The sequence below is a fragment of the Macaca nemestrina genome, chromosome 3, assembly GCF_043159975.1.
Source record: "Macaca nemestrina isolate mMacNem1 chromosome 3, mMacNem.hap1, whole genome shotgun sequence".
NCBI lineage: Eukaryota > Metazoa > Chordata > Mammalia > Primates > Cercopithecidae > Macaca > Macaca nemestrina.
The window spans coordinates 184399380-184419318 of NC_092127.1; the positions used below are offsets into that span (position 1 = coordinate 184399380).

The window sequence follows — 19939 nt, forward strand, 5'->3', positions numbered from 1 at the left end:
TTTTAAGAAGGGGGAGGTGCGTAGGTGTCAGTAAGGGTCCTTCTGTCCAAATAAGCATTATTAACTTCAATTATAGCAGGCTTTGGAGAACTGTGCAGGTCTTTTAGTGTGTTTCAAAGTATTTCATTTAGACATTTTAGAAAAACATACATCTCTATTCATAGTAATAGTTACTGTTCTGATTTATAAGTTCTGTTCCACTGTAAATCATTCAAAACTCAAAAATTAAATTTTATGGCATAACACTTCGATGGCTGTAGGCCTGAGCAAAGGGCAGGAGGAATGCAATTTTTCTTACTGCCAATTATGATTGGACTTCTTTTCGTTATGTCTTTAAGAAAAAATAGAGCAGATGGTTTAAGTGCCATGTATAAGAGAGGCACACTAATGCTCTGTTAAGAAAAACATTCAAAACTTGACTTTCAGAAAATGGTATGCTTTTCATCATTGGCTCAATCTTATTTAGTTTTAGAATTATGTATCCTAAGCATACGAAAAATTTAATATAAATTCCCATGTCTAAAGTATAGATGGATGTCTGTGGGGCTTGGCCATTTAATTGCTTTGGGTGCAAACATGAATTATTCAGTTATACCTACACGAGCGGGAGTGGGTCTTTATACAAACGTGCCCTCTCTTTCCTGACATTGCACAATTCTTTCTTCATACATATTTTTCCCTCCCTTACAGGAGGATGGGATTAGTTGGGCTTCCTCATTTGAGGGTCGGAAGGAAGCCACATTTATTGAATGACTACTGTGCTCTAGGCCTGTGCAGGCTCCTTTATATGCCCTCTCATTGAATCCTCTTTACAATCCTGGAGTTGAGCCTAAGAGTCCTAGTTTTACAGATGGTAAAACAGAGTTAAAAATGTTCAAAGACTTGTTTGCTTACTTACAAGGGGCCATGGTCTGAATATTCGTGTCCCTTCAAAATTCATGTGTTGAAATCCCAACCCACAAGGAAGGGGCACTTTTGGGAGGTGAATCATGTGGGTGGAGATTTCATGCATGGCATTAGTGCCCTCAGAGGAGAGACCATAGAGAGCTCCCCTGCCCTTCTGCCATGTGAGGACACAGTGAGAAGGCACCTTCTATGAGGAACAGACCCTTAACAGACACTGAATCACTCCTGCTGGCACCTGGGTCTTGAACTTCCCAGCCTCCTCAGCTGTGAGAAATAATTTTCTGTTGTTTATGGTATTTTGTTATAGCAGCCTGAATGGGTGGAGACACGGATTCTGAATTAGAGACTCAGGATTTGAACTCAGACCCACTGGGTACCATCCTGTGCTATTCCCTCTTCACCATGGTAGAAATGAAACATGGTCCCTTATGGCCATTGTTCTCATTTTCAGCTGAAGCCACCACCATGTTCCTGCCTATTGGCCTGACACATAATACTTGGGGATTATTTTCTTAGAGGAGATTTGGTGTTGTAATTTGCTATCCAAGTTGTTAGGGGTAAAATAAAGGAAAACTGGAAAGAAGTAATTTAATCAGCATTTACTGGGCAAGTTCTGGACACCATGCTCTTTGCTGGGGGAAGTGTTTCCAGGGGTTGCTAAAATGGGTTCTGTGAAGTCCCTGCTTGAAAGACACACTAGTCAGAGGGAGCACTAACTTCAAAGAAAATGCAGTGATTTTGGAATAGAGGCTGAGAGCAGGGAGAAGATAGCAGACTATTTTGCTTAGGCTTGGGGAAGGAGGGCTTCATGGAGGAGGTGGCGTTTGGACTGGACTTTGAAGATAAGTAACAGAGAAGGAGAGCAAGGAGGAAAGTAGTTTAGGTTCAGGGACCAGCCTGAGGTTTGCTTGCCCCTGAGTGATTGAGGGTGTGTGTGTTTACTTGTTCTCTTATCTCTTGCCTCTTGCTTAGGGAGAAGATTCTGTCAGGTTCTTGTCTAAGAACAGAGGCAGGTCAGAGCCTGGAGACTGGGTCTGGGATTCTGTCCTGAGGAGACACAGGTTTCCAGAGAAGCAGGTTCACCTTAGGAACATTGAGGTCAGTTACAAGGAGAGACTGATGCCCAGCTGCTGTGCTGAGCTGGATGGCCAATGAGCCCTGTCAGTTTACCAAACTCTGGCCATGTATAGATCATTTATTATAGCTTGGAACTACTGTTAGCTTGGAACTACTGTCTTATATGAGAATAGATTTATATAAGTTTACATTTCATGTTGAGATGAGTAAAAATATTTTGCATCCCAATAATCATCATCACAATCACAAAACTCTCTCTCTCTCTCTCTCTCTGTGTGTGTGTGTGTGTGTGTGTATGTGTGTGTGTGTGTGTGTGTATTTAGAGACAGGGTCTCACTCTGTCACCCAGGTTGGAGTACAGTGTTGCTATCATAGCTCATGATGGGCTCAAACTCCTGGTTTCAAGCAATCCTCCAGCCTTGTCTTCCCAAAGCACTAGGATTATAGATGCGTGAGCCTCTGAACCCAGCCAAACAATACATTCTTTAGATTATAAGGCAATGAACACTTTGCATATCCTATGGTATACATCAGTCAAGTGCATATTTATCACGACTTTTTCAAGACATCCACATATCCCTTTATTTACAACCTTCTTTCTTCAAGAAAGGATTTGCAAAGATTAGACAGTATTTCTAGAGATAACAAAACTTAAAATGAATTGGAAAATTTAGGCAAAAGGAAAATAAAAGCCGGAAAGGGAGATGGTACCAGAAATGGTGTTGGTACAGAAAAGATATGCCATAATATCCCGTGGTTTTGTGAGAGAGAGGGTTACAAATTTGATTCTAAAATTTTGGCAGCTGGTGATACCATTTCATTAGATTGGTTATTTAATATGACACCATTCTCAACAAGAATATTATTTTCCATGTACATATGTCACCTCCCATCCTTGATTGAGAACCCCCTGAGGGCAGGTCCCAGGGTACATTCATCTTTGTACCCAATGCCTTATATGTTAAAATGATTGAAAGAAATGAATGACTAGATGAATAAATAGGTGATTTGGACAACACAATTAATATTGTTCCCATTTTACAGATGAATAAGAAGGGGTGGATCCAGGTCAGAAGCAATGCTGTTTGACGCCCAGTTCAATGCTTTAGCTTCTGAATCCATGATCCTTTTTGTCCTCATTCAGCCTTTGCAAATTCTGCAAATGTTGAGGAATGAGGTGTTACTCAGACAAGGCTGAGCTGTTTGTTGCACACGTCTACATTTGGCTGAAATGTGTATCATGGGACACAAGCTCTTTGATATTTTCATTTTCTTTTCTTAAAGTGGGGAATTTAGTTTCTCCCAGCCTTTGCTCTTTTTCCATAATCATGCATTGCCGAATAGCTTTTCTTTAATGACCATCACACCAAATAGCAAATATTAAAGAGGGAATATCAATGATTTTGTGAATCATGTGGTGTTTATGTAGAAAGTCTTCCAGAACACAGTCTTCCAGAATGCACAGAGTTCTGCAAACTATTAAGGCTCTCTAGTGTAGTTATTATCTTTCAAGTCAGTCTTTGCAGCCTACTTTGACTTCAGTGACTATAAACACTCTTACACAATAGGTACCTTAAGGCAACAGCTTGTACCGGCCCAAGTATTGCAAATGCTCTCAGTCTCATGTTCGGTTCTTCCAAGAAAAATCTGGATTCTGGGCTGATGGATCAAAAGTTATTTTCCGTGAGCAGAAAACACAGTGGAACTTTTAACCTTTGCTTTATACATTCCAAGCAAGGAGAATATCCATCTTTTTGTATTCTTAATGCAAAGGAAGTATTTATTTTATGGGGACTATTAAAATGGGTTTCCTATGCAATGTGCTTTCTAGAACAGACCATGTATATTACATAAAACAGACATACTCCCATCCCAGGAGACTATCTGGTCTTCTCACCCCTCTGAGCTTTGATCTCGACAGAGTGATGCTTTTGCCTCTAGCTGGAAGATTCATAAATCTGAAGGGAGGAAGAGGCTGACTTCTTGGCTCTTCTCTCTCTTAGAGACTCACGCTCAATTTATCAAAGGCTCCTTCCACGAACACGCCTGTAACACCTCAACATCCCTGTAAGGATTCTGTGAGCTTTTCCCCTCTGCCCTTTCGGGTTTTAAAGACTGACACAGCTTCTGGTATGAAGGGGATTTGTGAGGTTAATGGGATACTACGAGGAGGTTTAAGTTTTTGTCTGAGTGTGTGTTGAATGGCGACTTAAGAGGAATGTGTACTTTTGTTGCAAGAAGATTCCTTAAGCTGAGATGGGCTATAATAAGGGCATAGGCTTGTGTTTTCTGCAAGAAGAGGGTCTCTTTCAGGCAGTTGTCCTAGGGCAATTAGCCCTATTCTAAGTTACTCATAAAATTTTTTTTTTTTAATTTATTACTCATAAAATTTTGACTTTGGAATTTTATATTTCAATTTTAAACGTCTCTTACAAAGCCCACTGAAGTTCAGAACCCTGGGATTTATAACGAACAAACCTATTTTCTCTGAACTTCCATTTTTCCAAGGAGATCAATAACTCTCCCAAGTCAGACATTGTGCAGAAACATTCTGATTTCTCTCTTTTCCTCATTTTGCTGAACTTCCTCTTCTCCTAGGCCTTAAGGTTCATCTGCCCCAGTTTGCCTGACTTTAGCATCTCCCTGAGACTACACCAGGGTGTTTTGGGTTTTGTGAAAGGTTGGTGTGGCAGAAAGAGTTTTGAAGCCAGGTAATTTTGGTCATAGTTCTGGCTTAGTCATTTCCTAGCTCTGTAGTTTTGAACAAGTTACTTAATTCTCTAGTTTTAAAAAAATTCTGTTGAGAATTAATAACCCTGGCTTTGCTGGGTTGCTGTGTAGATGAAATGAGATAGCACGTGAAGAGGCCAACACACTGTAGGCACTCAGTGAAGGTCACTTTTTTCCTTCATTGAAGGAAGGGTTAGAAAAAGAGGAAGGGGGTGGTCAGATTTGTGTTTAGAGCCATCACTCTGACTGTGCCATCACGTGTGCATTGGAGGGGTGTATGAGTCATCTGATGCTGTGTAACAAATTACCCTTCAGTGGTTTAAAACATATACGCATTAGCTGACAGTTTCTGTGGGTCAGGAATCCGGGAATGACTTAGCTAAGTCCTCAGGGTTTCTCATGAGGCTGCAATCAAAGGGAAAGTTCAAGTGGGGAAGAACCGAACCCACTTCCTGGCTTGGGTAGTTGTTGGTGGGATTCGATTCTTTGAAGATTGCTGGATTTTAGACCTTAGTTCCTTTTTGGCTTTCAGCTGAAAGCCACTCTCAGTTTCTTGCCACGTGGGCCTCTCCACAGGGCAGCTCAAACACTGCAGTTTGTTTCGTCAAAACCAGCAAGGGGAAGAGTCTATCAGTAAGACAAAAGTCAGAATCTCATGTACCCTATTCGTGGAAGCAATACTCCATCACATTTGCTATGCTCTATTGGTTAGAAGCAAGTCACTCAAGGATATGAGTTTACACAAGGAGAGGTGATGTCACCAGGAGGTGGGGATCATTGGGGGCCATCTGAGAGCTTGTCTGTTACTGAGAGTGTAAGTGAGAGACAGAGATGCCCAAGCTAGAAGACTGTTGAGCCTCCCAGGTAGGCAATGGCAGTCAGAACAAGGGTGGTGACAGTCCGAGTAGAGAGAGAGAGGCACATATGTGTCATGCATTTAGGAGACAGATGAGATGGGAATGATAAAGTGAGGATAAAGGTAGCTCCCGGGTTGCTGGCTTACTCATCTGTGGGTGAAAGGTGGTGAGAATCTCTAAAGGGGAACTAAGAAGGTTGAGAAGTACTTGGGAGGGGCAAAATGATGAGTTTAGTTTTAGTCCTATGTTTTAGAGACTACAGCTGTCATGTTTGTGGCAGGTCTGGAAAGCCTGGCACTCACTCCTGTTCTAATGAAATTTTATGCAGAATCCCAGAGTATAAAACAATAAAGAGTGGAGTTGTTCTGGTTGACCCTAGGATGGAGATCTGCGGGGTAAAGCCAGCTGAGGCCCCCTTCACCTCTGCAGCAGTTCCTTTGGAATCATATTGGTTTTGGATTTAAATATACTGACTTGGGGTTTTAGCTACTCCATATATCCTTTTAAAATCAATATGGTATAAACCGTTTAAAAACAGTACAAAAGCAAGTAAGGGTACTGAAAATTCATAAGCTTTTGTGCAAACTGCAAGTGTTGAGAATCTGTGTGTACACAACAGACTTTTCCCTTCTCTAGGTAGAGCCCAGTGGCAAATAAGGCTCCATGTATGTGACTTGAGATGTCTCTATCTCTCCTTTTCTCCTGTGATCCTAAGGAGACCATAGTTTTCTAGAAAGGAGATTTGGAATCATTGCTTCTACCCACTAGAATCTGTGATCTGCCTACCCAGTTTTTTTTTTCTTTTTCTTTTTTTTTTTTTTTTTGAGATGGAGTCTTCCTCTGTTGCCCAGGCTGGAGTGTAGTGGCGCGATCTCGGCTGACTACAATCTCCGCCTCCCAGGTTCACCCATTCTCCTGCCCCAGCCTCCCGAGTAGCTGGGACTACAGGTGCCTGCCACCATGCCTGGCTAATTTTTTGTATATTTTAGTAGAGACAGGGTTTCACTGCATTAGCAGAACAGTCTCCATCTCTTGATCTCGTGGTCTGCCCACCTTGGCCTTCCAAAGTGCTGTGATTACAGGGGTGAGCGACCGCGCTCGGCCCTTCTTTTTCTTTTTACCAATTCCCTATCTAAGCTTTGTCTTTTTGCACACAGTTGATCCATATAAGCAAACAGCCATGGTTTTTAAGTGGTTGACACAAGTATGAGACTGTTATTAAACTGTGAAACACTCCCCGCATTGAGAGAAATGCCTCAAAGGGTACAAAGAATCACCTTAGGGAGTTAGAATGTGGTTTTTAGGGACCTGAGCATGAACTCTGGTTGCAATAAGTCGTAGCTTGTTTTACTAGTCCCAGTTCAACTGAAGAAGTGGAACTGGTAGGATATTAAGAGAATTTATTGTAAGGAATTTACTTAGCTGATTGTGGGAGATGCTAGGCAAGTCTGAAATCCATAGGGCAGGCCATAAGGAAGGGCGTAGGCACCTTGCAGGCAGGAGCTGAAACTGCAGTCCACAAGCAGAATTTCTTCTTTGCCTGGGCTCTGCTCTTGGGGCCTTTCAACCGATGGAATTAGCCTACCCTGACTATTTAGGACAATCTTTACTCAAAGGCAACTGAAACAGGAACTAGTCGCATCCACAAAATAATTTCACAGTAACACCTAGATAGGTGTTTTACAGAATAACCAAGAACCATAGCCTAGATACATTGACCCATCAAAGGACTGTCCTGCTGGGTAAATTTGGGGAAGCCTCTAGTTCTTTATCTAGAAAGGTGGAAGTGAGAATACCTACCTTGCAGAGTTACCAAGGATTAATTGAGATAACTTGCTTCTCTTTCCACTCCTTCTGCCCCTTCTTGCCTTACTTCAGGCTTTGCTATGAAGACAAACCTGCCCGTCTCTACCGAATTGTGATGTCTTAGTGATGCTGAACTTTTCGTGATAAAGAAAGTGGAATTCGCGTTTGTGCTGACAATGTCCATTTTGCTAGGTACTAACATCCAAATAATTCCAAATTCTCAGTCTGTGTGGGTACAAAGGTTGCTTAAAATCTCTTTAAGTAATGAATTTCACCAAAGTTCTGTAAGTTTACTGACATAGACTGTCACATGCATATACATATGTCGTTATCAGTGATTCATGTTATTTCAGGGAACATGGGACAGTGTTTCTGATGATCAGAATCCCACACAGACAGTGGACCTAGGAAGAAGCCCAGGCCGGGGGTGAAAGTTGAGAGCAGAGGAAGCTATGGATTCCATAATTTTTTCAGGATTATAAAAATGATGAAGGGCGCCAGGTGTGGGGATCAGATGTGGCCTGTCACTTCTCCCCTATGGGCTATAATTTCCCCTTCTGCAAAAATGAGCACGTTGGCTGAAGTGACCATATACTTTGCTGTCTTATCTAGTGTACTTATGATGGTGAAAGAGGGCATTGTTAATGATCGTTCCAGGACATTCGCTCTAAACTGGCTCTATCCAGGTTGCACTGGGTCCTGTGGTCACCCTCACATTGAATAAGTTCCATGAGCCCATAAATCTCTAGGGAAGATGAACATTTACTAAGCCCCTTCCATATTCCAGGTCCCTTACTTACCATATAATTTACATACCCACCAAACATTAAAATGATCTATTTGAGGTTTGCCTTTCCCACTGGCCTCGGCACCCCTCAACATCAGGGCCATATCATGCTCTGTACAGTGCTTGGCATAGGAGAGTTTTCCATCCATGCGTGCTAAGACCCCTTACTTCTCACATAACCCTGTGGTTTAGGTAGTCATATTTCCTCCCCGTGGTTGGGGAAAGGGAGGCGTGCAGGGATTTCCATCCTAGGGAGGGCAAGACTGTGGCATGTGCCAGGCTGCCAGTCAGAGCTGTGGTTCTCTGGGCTCCAGGCCTGGGCTTCTCCCACAGGCACATGTTAGCTCTGATTGATATTAAAGGTCGGGCAAGGTCCTTTATAGGCCACGGGAAGTGAAGCTTAGTTCTTGCCAGGGGAGTTATTATGGCTGGTATCACAGGATTTACAGGCCCCTGGAACCATGTCATGGGGCTTTTGCGTTTAAATGGAGGCAATTCATAGGATCCAGAAGACCTGTAATGTTTATAAGAATCGCACAGTTAATTCTCAGGTGCCTCAATTCAAACCTTCGTTTCTCGGCTGTTGTAAGATCCAGGCTGTCAAAGTGAGTATCATGCTCTAATTTCTGCGAGAGACCAGAGAACTAAATACAATCTCAACACTGAGCTAACAACACAATTCTCCAGACTACTCTGAAAACGTGAAAAATGACCTTTATTCCTATTGTTATCCTAGCTCTTACAGTAAACCAAAGCTTACTGCCAAGACATGGAACTTGAGAAATTACAGTAAATAATGTATTTTTGGAAGACAAATGAAATATCAAGTGTTTAGTAGGAAACAGCCTGGAATTGTGTAGCTGACTATTAACTTTATGTTTATAATGGCTTAAATCTCTGTGTGTGTGTCTCTGTGTGAGAGTGTATATATGTGTGTATGTGAGTGTGTGTATGGGTGATGTATGTATGTGCATATGTGTGTGAGTGTGCATGTGTGTATTTGTGGGGTATGTATGTGTTTACATATGTGTGTATGTGTGTGAGTGTGTTTGTGCATGTGTGAATGTGTATGTGCATATATGTGTATGTATGTGTGTGTGTCTACTTTCACTAGAGACATCAGGGAAGCCCTCTCTGAGAAGCTTACGCTTTGTATGAGGGAGACAGCCTTGCAAAGACAGAGGGTTTATTAGGTTCAAAGCCCTCAAGCTGGAAACAAGTGTGCCAGGCACAGGAATATACTGAAGGGCAGTGGAGCTAGAACAGAGTGTTCCAGGTGCGGTGGAGGAAGATGAGATCAGAGGAGTTGCAGGCTTAGATCACACAGGATCCTGTAAGGAGTTTGAGTTTTGACTAAGGCTTATGAGACACCTTTGGAGGATTGGAGGATTTTGAGCAGGAAGATAACATATTCTGACTTATACTTAAAACATACCACTTTGGCTTCTATAGGAAGGCTAGAGAGAAAGCAAGAAGGCCAGTTAGGAGACTGCTGCTGGAGGCAAGGAGGGATTTGTGTAGGAGGGAGTGCTGAAGACAGTGGGAAGGGCCTACACTTGCTTTCTACTTTGGAGGTCAATAACTATGCTGATGAATCGAATGTGAGGGGTGAGAGAAAGAGAAGAATAAGAGATCATGCCTAGGTTTTGGTCAGTAGAGCAAGGTAGTCAATGCTACCCTTGGCAAATATGGAGAACACTAGAAGCAGAACTAGTTTCTGCCTGGAGGGTGATGGAAATCAAGAATTCTTTAGCCATGTTAACTTTGAGAAGCACCTTCCCTTCTATTCCCTGCCCTCCCTCCCTAACCTGATTTTCCTCTTTTTTCTTTTTCTTCTTCTATTTCTTCCCTGAAGGCCTACCCACTATTTTGGATGCCAGAGGAGAAAGTGACAGAATGGAATTGTTGCTTTCAAGTAACTGATAAACTAATGGGAGTGGCAGATGCATAAATAGTGTGGGGTATTGAGGTAAGTGTTCTAATGAAGGTTAACTCAATTACCATAAACAGAGAGGGAAGGAAGTAGCTAGCTCTGGTATCTTCAAGGAATCACATAAAAAACATAACATTTCTTGAGTTGTCTGAGCTCTCCTATCTTGTATTAAAATTCTTATTCCATTCTCTTGACGCTTAACTTTTAACCTGGCATCTGCTCATTGATTCTTTGGTTATATTCACTCTTATATTTCCTGGATTGAGATTCTGGCTCCCCTCCTGGCTAAGTTTCAATCTATTCACTTCAGAGTAACAGCCAGCTGAACCTGACCTCTGGTTCCCATCTTCAAGCATATGTTCCTGCAAGTGGACCCTCATGGTCCTGACCTCATGGGCAGGGTTTAGGGAAAGCTTTATGGAGAAGGTGAGTCTGGAAGAAAGCGTAGGAGTAAGCTAGGCAAACAAGGCAAAGTCCTCATGGCTGCCTGGCTCCACCTCTGGGTGTAAAAAAGCACAACACCTTTCTCCTTCAGTACACCGCTTCTCTCTGCCAGTTGCCACTCGGGAGAATAAATGATTAAAGTTGTTTAGTAAGAAGGCAACATGGTCTAATCAGCTAGGTTTTAGGCTGAGTATGACAAGGTGATAACAAAGGTGCTTAGGATATTTCCTGCTTTTGAGGAACTCAACATTCAGTGGAGGGAACAGCCAGGTAGATTGTTGATCCTGTGACCTGTGATACTTGTTGCAGTCAATCTCTTTCTATCTCTCTTTCTCTCTCTCTCTCTCTCTCTCTCTCTCTCTCTCTCTCTCTCTCTCTCTGTATTTATTATGGGAATTGGCTGACATGATTATGAAGGCTAAGTAATTCCATGATCTGCTATTTGCAAGCTGGAGACCCAGGAAAGCCAGTGGTGTCACTGAGTCTAAGTCAGAAGGCCTGAGAACCAAGAGTGGGGCAGATGAGAGGATAGGGAGGTGCTGATGTAAGTTCTGGCATCTGAAGGTTCAAGAACCAGGAGCTGTGAAGTGTGAGGACAGGAGAAGGTGGACGTCCTAGCTCAAGAAGAGGAAGCGAATTTATCCATTTGCTGACTTTCTGTTCTATCCTGCTCTCAACAGATCAGACGATGCCCACACACATTGCTCAGCGCAGATTTTCTTTAGTAAGTCCACTGATTCTGTGCTGATCTTTTCCAGAAGCACCCTCACAGACACACCCCAAAAATAATCTTTTAGCAGCTACCTGGGTATCCCTTAACCCAGTTGAGGTGACACGTGAAACTAACCATCACACTTGGGGGCACTGGGGAGGAAGTACTAAATCTCCCGGGGAAATCTGAGGAAGGTGCCAAAGAGGAGAAAATAATTAGTTTGGACAATGAAGGATGGAGATGAGAGAAAAGGATGCATTCCAGTCAGAGGAAACAGCAGGTGCAAGGACATAGAGCTAGGAGAGGTGTGCATTCAAGGCCTGGTGAGGGCTGGGTATGGTGGCTCATGCCTGTAATTCCAACACTTTGGGAGGCTGAGGTGGTTGGATTGCTTGAGTCCAGGAGTTTGAGACCAGTTTGGGCAACATGGTGAAACCCCATCTCTACTAAAAATACAAAAAACTAGTGAGGCATGATGGAGTGCCCTTATAATCCCAGCTATCCAGGAGACCGTGGTCGGAGGATGGCTTGAGCCCAGGAGGAAGAGGATGCAGTGAGCCGAGACTGCACCACTGTACTGCAGACTCCAGCCTGGACAATAGAACCAGACCATGTCTATAAAAAGGACTGGTGAGAAGCTGAGTACTGAGGGACTGTTGGGGTTGGAAAGGGGAATGTAGATAGAAAGTAGATTGGAATCAAATTGTGTAGAAACCTTAGTGCCATACTTGAGAAAGAGGTCTGAGTCATCTGTACAAAATGATAAGCCTGATAAACCTCTAAGGCAGCTGTGGGTGTTAGTGTCCCTGACACCTCCTGTGTTGAACTCCTCAGATAGGGGGCAGGCAGAGGCTATTCTCCTACCACCTGGGGACTTGTGTTGAGATGTAGCACTGTTTGTTTAATGAATGAATGAATCTACCAATTGATCATTCAACTCTGTGAAAATAAAATTTTGTTTTCCTTGATTTAGAGCTTCATCGTGCCTTGTATTCTATGGATTTGTTCCAAGCATGTGTAGTTTTTCTGTTGTGGAAAGTTATCAACTCCTGCCTCCCGCTTTCTTCCCTTTCCTCCTTCTATTTTTTCCTTCTATCTTTTGTTTTTCCATACACTTTAATCAAGCACCCATTAAGCATAGTTTCAATGCTATCGAAGGACACATGATACAATGAGGTCAGTGTATCAGGTTTATCATCTGGGTTCGTATTCCTGCTCCTTTACCTTGTAAGCTGTCACTTAATCCTTTATAATCTTTACTGCTCTGAATTCTATCCTGTGGGTGATAATATTTTATTTTAGGATTTGTTGGGGAAACTGAGCCTTAGAGATATTTAATGAGCACTGATTAAATTGGTTAAATAATAATGAAATGTTTTTAGGCCAGTAGTTTTAAATGGTGTAAATTGAACAGATTTTCTTAAGGATTAATTCTATGCAGGGTATTCTATATGTGGTAAAATGTCAAGTTGAGGTATTTGAATGATAACTCAATTAAATTATATAATAAATGAAAAGAACCTGGAATAATGCTTGGCACATAGTCCGTGCTGATCACATTTTAACTTTTATTACATGATTATCCACAGTAGTAAGTTCACTTGTTCTTGCTCTAATGAAAATTGTGAGTTAGGTGAATTACCTCTCAAAGAATTTTTCCCTCCAAAAATGTGCATTCCATAAATTGGTCTTATTTGATCTTTAAGTCAACTAAATGTGTGTGTGTGTGTGTGTATACATATGTGTGTATATCTTTAAGTCAACTAAATTTGTGTGTGTTTGTGTTTGTGTGTATGTGGGTGTGTGTGAAACCATGTCAAAAAAGAATGGGAGACAATAGGAGGAGAGCTATATGCTGATTTTTCAGCAGTAGCCACTTTTGTTCCCCTCCCATCATGGATAGAATATATTTCTTAGACATTTTGATGCTGAACTTGGTCATGTGGCATATTTTGGCCAGCTGAATGTCAGAGGATGGAAAATGAGCAGAGACCTAAGTGTGCTTGTGTAAACCGGCTTGGCTTTCATTTCCAATGATCACCCTGAGAAGAGCATGCTCCAGGAGAATGAGAGACATGTGGGGTAGGCCTGAATCTTACCCGTGGCCTGAAGGAGGGTTGCCCCAGCTGACCTGTGGACCCCTGAGCATGAGAATACATGTTTGTTAGTGGTAACCACTTACATTTTGGCTGTCTTGCTATGCTGCATTACTGAAGAAAATAATGCATTAGGTGACTAATGTGCTGCACCTGCATCTTTCTTATCTGGTGATTGGGACTCTGCATCTCCGTGTTCTCAGACAACCCTACATCACACCATGTCTGTAGCTTGAGCTTTGTGGACCAACTTTTATGTGACTTCATACTAACCTAAACAAAATCAGCTCTTCAATTTTATAGGTAGAAGGTATCATAAAGTCATTTAGTCCAACTTTAATAGATGAAGAAGGCAAGAGAAAAGGCAATTCGGTAAAGTCTTGCTGTTCTTAGAGGCTCAGAGAGGATCCAGGCATTCTGAACGCCCTTCTGGGTGTCTTTTCATTTTGCCAAATGACTTTTGGTTTCATGAATGGGGTGTTTCCAGATGCTGCAAATCTACTTTTAGCATTGGAAGAAGAGTCGATAAGCAGACGCGGTGAGAAAGTGAAAGCCCCAGGGAATTGTGCTGATCAAAGTTGAAAGTGATGGGTTGGTCAGGCATTTGCTGAAGCTGGAAATAAAGACTCTTCTGAAGTGTACAATCATTGGACTTGTTCAAAGAGTTTCTCCGGGAAGAAAAAGATGAAATTAAGCCGTGGAAATTTTTGGCCAAGTCATGAAAACACATTTTCCAAAAGAGCTGTTAATTTGATGGTGGAATGAGTCACGGCCCATGGGCAGGTCTGAAAGTCCCATCAACTTAATTACTGAAAACTTAACTGGACAATAAAAAATGTATGGTTAAGGCAACCATCCCTGAAGGGCTAGGCCAAAGAGACACTGTGTCCCCATTTGAACTTTTCCTTTGTATTTTCAGGCCAAATTGACATGGAAAATTACCTGATACTTCAGATCATGAGAGTAGCAGGGCCAGATTATTTCAGGATGGGTGGTGTTTCCCATTTCACTTGTCTTCAGGGTCAAATTCAATGAATGGTGACCAGACTTTCAATGTTGGTATGATGGCAGGTCTGGCACTAACTAGTTGAGAGCTGGAAAATAAAGTTTCTCATGAAACTGAAACCTTGAATTTCCCAAGCTATCGAAAGTTATGGTACCATTTAATAACAATGGCACCCGAGTGGAACTTGCTAAATAGAAGTGGCCAAGAGTGGTATTTAAAATCTGGTTTTATAAGCATTTTTCTTTAAATGTATAGTGGTCCTTCTACTACCTCCTCCTTCATTATTTGGTTAAAAAGAAAAAATGAGGCGTAGTTCTCACATCTTGACACACTATAAAAGATCTGGTGGCTCAGCTCAATTCTAATTCCTTGGGGAAGCCCTTCCCACATCCTTGGTTCAGGGAAGGTAGGATGCTGGCAGCAATGAATTCCTCTCTCTCTCTCTCTCTTTTTTTTTTTTGTTTCTTTTCTTTCTTTCTTTTTTTTTTTTTGAGATGGAGTCTCACTCTGTCACCCAGGCTGGAGTACAGTGGTGTGATCTCAGCTCACTGAAACCTCTGCCTCCCTGGTTCAAGTGATCCTTCTGCCTCAGCCTCCTGAGTAGCTGGGATTACAAGCACCCGCTACCATGCCTAGCTACTTTTTCTATTTTTAGTAGATATGGAGTTTCTCCATGTTGGCCAGGTTGTTCTTGAACTCCTGACCTTAGGTGATCTGCCCACCTCAAAGTGCTGGGATTACAGGTGTGAGCCACCGCACCTGGCCCAGTGAATTCCTTTCTTTCAGGGTATTCATTTCAGTCTATAATTGTGTATTCATTCACATGATTATTCCATTAATGTCTGTCGTCCTCAGTCTATAAGCTTCTTACTTAGTAGAAGGCTCAATAGGCATCTTTAATTCCAAGGGAAAATGAACTCTCTCGGTTTTCATTTATAATTTCCTTTGCTTAGGCTGAGCGTGGTCTCTCATACCTGTAATCCCAGCACTTTGAGAGGCTGAAGTGGGAGGTTGGCTTGAGTCCAGGAATTCGAGATCAGCCTGGGCAACATCATGAGACCCTATCTCGACAATAAAGAAATAAATAAACAAACAAATAAATACATAAATGAAAAATTAGGCAAGTGTGGTGGCATATGCCTGCAGTCCCAGCTACTTGGGAAACTAAGGCAGGAGGATTGCTTGAGCCTAGGAGTCTGAGGCTGCACCACTGTACTCCAGCTGGGGTGACAGAGTGAGAACTTTTTTCAAAATAAATGATGCAATAAATTTAAAAATAAAAAATACTTTCTTTTTTTGTATTATCGGGCATCTATCTATACCACTTCTTGTGTATCTTCTGACATAGACTCTTCAAAGGCTAGTAGTTGTCCTCAGGCTGAGTTCAAACTGCTACATGTGGCCCTGAAGACTTCCTATGCCATGAGCTCTTGCGACCATCTAGATTCTTCTCTTTCCCTCTACTTCCTACCAGGAACTCAACCTTCCAGCAGCCACTGAATATCTTCCATTTCTCCAAAGGAAGGCAGTGACTACATTCTATCTCTTCCTTCTACCTCTATCTTGCCTGTGTTTCTATCCATTTCCATTAGCTTCCTATGGCCACATTAACAAATTATCACAAACTTCATGCTCAAAACAACATAAGTTCATTCTTTCACTGTTCTGGAACCCAGAAGTCTGAAATCAAGGTCTCCACAGGACCGTATTTCCTCTGGAGGCTCTAGGAAATAATTGGTTGCTTGCTTTTCCTGCTTCTGGAGCTGTTGGCATTCCTTGGCTCCTGGCCACATCCCTCTGCTATATTTTCACATTGCCTTCTCCTCTGTGTGCCTTCTCCTTTGTCGATCTAGTTTACAAGGATACTTGTCGTCTGATAAGAGCCCACCTGGAAGTCCAAGATAATCTTCTCATCTCAAGATCTTTAATTACATCTGCAAATACCTCTTTTCTATATGTGGTAATCATTTGTAGGTTCCAGGGATTTGGGTGAGGGCATACCTTTTTTTTGGGGAAGGGGCACCATTGATCTCACTACAGGCTTTGATATATTTTCTTATGAATCTAAATGACTTATTTTTTTCTCTGTAATGGTTAATTACCCTTTGTCATATTTGATTAAAAACATTTTTGGCAACTGGTGGTTTGTCTTTTAATTCCCTTATGTTATATTGACTTGTGGTCCTGTAGAGTTCATTCCTGACTAGGTTATTCTTGAGGTACACTACAATGCCCAACATTAATTAAGAAGAATCCCAAACCTTATGCACGTCTCTAGAAAAGTTAAAGGAGATCCTGTTCCTAATGTTCACAACATGTTTCCTATTTTCTTTTTACATCTTTCCAGTTTTCTCATGCCCTACAGTACTCAAAGGCTTCATTCTCCAAAAATTCTCCTCTCTCATCAAAGTGTCTTTCTTCCCAATTTAGAAATAATAGAAAACTTTGCATAGGAGCTGGAATTCACTTGATATAAAGACTTGTTAATTTTGTTAGGTATGATAACATGGAGATTATATTATATCCTTATCAGGAGAGATGCACACTCAAGTATTTGCAGATAGAATGACATGATTTCTGGAATTTGCTTTTACATGCTCCATCCACGAAAGGAGTGGTGGTAGGAATTACATAAAATAATATCCATACAATGTAGATAAATGTAGTTAGTGATGGATCCATGGGGGATCCATTATACTCTTCTCTCTACTCTTGAATATGTTTGAAGATATCCTTTTCTCCTGCCAACCAGTCCCCAGATTTTACTCTGCAGATTATCCTCATGTCTCCCTAACTCCTCACCCTCTGGTCTCATTCTTCTCTATCCACTTACTCATTTTGTACCCTAAAGCCTTGGAGCAAGCAAAGCTGAACCCATTACTTCTTAGGAGGAGGTAGAGAAGAGAGGACAAAATCAAAACACAATTGCCCACAGTCTCTTTGGCAGCCATGGGGAAGTCCATGAACATTCCCATATTAATAATTTTTTTATATTACAATAAAAATTTTTAAGCTTCATCTAGTCAAATCTGTAGATCATGCCTTTTGCATCTTCGCTGATTACTTCAAAGCTTGAAAGGTTGCATTTAGTTCAGATGATATGGTCTTGCACTCATTGATATCTTTCTTTGATGTTTTAAAGACATTTATTCAAATCAACAGAAATTATTTGAGGACCTGCTGTATTGTGGGTGCCATAATGAGAACGAAGGATATATAAATAAAGCCACAGGCCCAGACATTAAGGATGTCAATGTAGAAGGGAAGATAGACAAGAAACAAATATGTGGCATATAACACAGTAAGTAGAAATGTGTAAGTATGTATATACCTCAAAACTAGCAAGAAGGAGGAAAGCATCTATACCTTTAAATGTTTAAAGCTGGCATTTGAGGCCCTGCAATTAGTTCTCTACATGATTTATGTTCATTGCTCGTAACAACCTTTCAAGACAGATGTTATTACTATGCAGAAGAGGAAACTGAGGCTCAGGAAAGTTAAGACCTTGTCCAAGATCACAGTTAGTAAGTGGTAGATCTGAGGTCCTTTTTGTAGTTTTCTTTTTTGAGTACTTGAGTTTTCAAACATTTGCCTTTGTTGATACTAACTTTTAAAAAGTATGCTGGGCATGGTAGCTCATACCTCTAATCCCAGCACTTTGAGAAGCTGAGGCTGGTGCAACCCTTGAGTACAGGGATCCAAGACCAGGCTGGGCAAAATGGTGAACTGTCTCTACAAAAAAAAAAAAAAAAAAAAAAAAGAAAAGAAAAAATTAACATGGCATAGTCCCAGCTACTTGAGAGACTGAGGTGGGAGGATCCTTGTGCGTGGGAGGTTGAGGGTGCAGGCTCACTGCATCACCAAATGGGAGAAAATTTTTGCAATCTATCCATCTAATAAAGGGCTAATATCCAGAATCTACAAGGAGCTTAAACAAATTTACAAGAAAAAAACAACCCCATCAAAAAGTGGGCAAAGGATATGAACAGACACTTCTCAAAAGAAGACACTTATGTGGTCAACAAACATATGACAAAATGCTCATCAACACTGGTCATTAGAGAAATGCAAATCAAAACGACAATGAGATACCATCTCACGCCTGTTAGAATGGTGATCACTAAAAAGTCAGGAAACAACAGATGCTGGAGAGGATGTGGAGAAATTGGAACACTTACACTGTTGATGGGAGTGTAAATTAGTTCAACCATTGTGGAAGAATGTGGCAATTCCTCAAGGATCTAGAACCAGAAATAACATTTGACCCAGCAATCCCATTACTGGGTATATACCCAAAGGGTTATAAATTATTCTACTCTAAGGACACATGCACACATATGTTTATGGCAGCACTGTTCACAATAGCAAAGACTTGGAGCCAACCCAAATGCCCATCAATGATAGACTGGATAAAGAAACTGTGGCGTATATACACTATGGAATGCTGTGCAGCAATAAAAAAGGATGAGGTGATGTCCTTTGCAGGGACATGGATGAAGCTGGAAACTATCATTCTCAACAAACACAGGAACAGAAAACCAAACAGTGCATGTCCTCACTCATTAGTGGGAGTTGAACAATGAGAACACATGGACAAAGGGAGGGGAACATCACATACTGGGGCCTGCTGAGGGGTGGGGGCTGGGGAGGTATGGCATTCGGAGAAATACATAATGTAGATGACGGGTTGATGGATGCAGCAAACCACCATGGCATGTGTATACCTATGTAACAAACCTGCACATTCTGCACATGTGTCCTGGAACTTAAAGTATAATAATAATAATAACAATAATAACAATAAAAGACCAAGGAGACAGTATTTCTGGGATGAAAATGGGGACTTCCAAAGAAGTCATCCATCACAGTAAATTCCACATGGACCAAATATTCATCAATTTATAATACCATGAAAATACTTGAAAGAAATACAGGTAATTCTCCAACTTCTAGATGCATACTACCTTTCTAAGCAAACGACACAAAACAAAACCCAACAAACAATGGGAGGAACTGCAAATGTAAAAGAATATGCTAATTTACCAACATAGTGAAAATTTCTACATGTCAAAAACATATGCCAAATTAAAATGCAAATGAGAGTGGGAAAAGATTTTCAATACAATTACGAAGTTTTGATACCCTTAATAAAGAGTTGGTATTGCTCTCCAGTATACCCAGCTCCTCACATTAACAGGGGCTAAACAAAGAATTAATTAGACAATACCCTTCTCCCACTACATTCAACAGGTTCACCAAAAGCAGTGGGAAGAAAAGGCAAATTATTAAAAGTTGGTGGCAAAATACCTGTCAGAGAAGAAAGCTGTCTTGTGTTTAGAAAAATCATTCATAGGTCCTTTAATTCTGACAAGCTCTATTTTGTTTTTTCTTTATATTTTTACATAATTGGTATAATCTCTATAACAAAATCTAATATTTTACAAACCAAAAGAAATTAAACAGTTGTTCTGAAAGATTCTCTGACCACCTGATGCTGCCCACCCACATGTGTCTGTGCTTGATGTCACCCTCCTAACTGTTTTCTCCATCTGTGCCTCCTTATCAAATCCTTCCAGGAGAAAATC

General features: G+C 41.3%; 1 long non-coding RNA gene across 2 annotated transcripts in view; it reads left to right on the forward strand.

The window, feature by feature from the left end:
- Positions 1-10387, forward strand: part of LOC105487936 (uncharacterized) — a 42324-nt gene extending 31937 nt beyond the window's left edge. For both annotated transcript variants that reach the window (XR_011621467.1, XR_011621466.1), the window contains exons 3-4: positions 7449-7568; positions 10019-10387. This is a non-coding gene — a long non-coding RNA (uncharacterized lncRNA). The remainder of the gene's footprint in view (positions 1-7448; positions 7569-10018) is intronic.
- Positions 10388-19939: the final 9552 nt, after the last annotated feature.